General features: G+C 37.4%; 1 non-coding gene across 1 annotated transcript; it reads right to left on the bottom strand.

Moving 5' to 3' along the window:
• Positions 1-902: 902 nt before the first annotated feature.
• Positions 903-1,005, bottom strand: LOC144714078 (small nucleolar RNA R71). Its single transcript, XR_013584235.1, has one exon. It is a non-coding gene; the product is annotated as a small nucleolar RNA R71 (small nucleolar RNA).
• Positions 1,006-1,790: the final 785 nt, after the last annotated feature.

Here is a 1,790-nt window from a genome sequence, read left to right as displayed (position 1 = left end):
GTGAGTATTTGTAAATCATTTAACCTTTTCCAATGACTTTGAGTCTTCCATTTCTGTAATTGAGATAATTGCATTAACTCTCTTGTCCAGAAGGAAAACAAAAACCCAAGAAACTAAAAAAAAATTCCATTTTCCTGAATATTCCCTTGTTAGTTTTACTTTCATGTCACTATCTAGAATTGCATACATTAAAAATTCAGGTATGTTCCTCGTCACTTGTGTTCAGTTCAGAGTTTATATGTTGAGTATATAAACTAGCTTTTTGTTGTTTTGACTGAAAATGACCAAGACTTAGACATCTTCATCGAAATCTTTTACAGAATCCTAGGTGTATTGTCTTCGAATTGACAGGTTACACTTCTATTGGAAGGTAACCTCATCAAGTAAAGGTCTTACTTGATCACTCGGTGCAAGGAGAACCACTACATATGAGGGTTGACAACATATGTTGGACGAAGATCATTGCAACATCCACCGTAAGAGCCATTTGACCCACGTTCAAAGCAAGAGGAGCTTTCATCCCATGACTTAGATTCAGCAACATCGGATAGATTCATCATGGTTGCAGGCGATCAAGGGAATGATAGGATGAGATTGATGAATCATTCAACCCCTCTTTAATAATAATCTTTATGATAGACTCTTGTAATGTTAGCCTACTATATTTTGTCTTTGGGAAGACTACAAAAGACCCTTAACAGTTGATGTAGGATCTCTATAGGGTATGTGAGATGAAAAATTATCAACATGTGCCACTAGAGATAGTCAAGATGAGACTTTTTCCACTCACTCTAAGAGATAGAGCAAAGGAGTGGTTTAGGAATTCAGCTTTGGAGTTGAACTCATTGGATGACATAGAGCAGGCCTTTTTTAAGAAATCCTACTCAATTGGGAAGATGAAGATGATCAGAAAGGCTACAGGAGAATTTCAGCAAGTAGGGGAACCATTAAATGAAGCATGGGAACATTTGAGGAGTACACTAGGACTTGCCCTCATCATGGTGTACAATACCATCAGCTTGTGTAATTCTTCTATGAAGTATTAAGTCATCATGATAGAATGATGCTCGATGCAGAAAGTGGAGGAGCTTTTATGAAAAAATATGATGATGAAACCTGGAAGCTGATAGAATCGACAGTGAAAAATAGTGAGCACAATGTTCCACTCGCTTATTCCAACAAGGTAATTATCTTTAGAAGTGGAGGCATCATAAATGCAAAATTTTCCATACAGACACGATGATGGACAAAATAGATAAGTTTGTGGAGTCTCAAAAGGCATTAGTAGAAAGGTTATCACAATCTAGTGTTCCTCACGAAAGGGCAGGCCAAACTAGCCTTGAGATATCCCTTCATCACAGGATCAATGCCAAAATGGAGCATGAGGACTACAACGCCCAAGCTGGACATGACATGATGGCAGCACAAAAATAATACCATTAACACTCAATAGAATAGACAAGGTGAATAAAACATGCCTCCTTATAGTGATAACAGCTATAACAATATTTATCAAGTTAGTAAGCACATGGCTACCCCAGCACTATTTATTCACCTAGACCTTGGAGAGGAACTGGTCAGACATTTCATTAACCTCAAAGTACCTACCATTGAGCGGTACCACCAGCTTTAAGTACTCCAACACCTAACAATCTTTCCACTCAATATTTGTTGAGAAAATGATGGAGCAAATGATACTTCTCACTCAATGGAATGTATGGAAAGATAAAGTGACTACGTAAACAATAACATACAAAATTAGGAATACAAGAGTACGTATAGGAGAGAGA

Source organism: Wolffia australiana, chromosome 16 (genome assembly GCF_029677425.1).
Source record: "Wolffia australiana isolate 7733 chromosome 16, ASM2967742v1".
NCBI lineage: Eukaryota > Viridiplantae > Streptophyta > Magnoliopsida > Alismatales > Araceae > Wolffia > Wolffia australiana.
The sequence above is the reverse complement of the archived record's forward strand: the minus strand, read 5'-3'. Positions and strand labels throughout refer to the sequence as shown.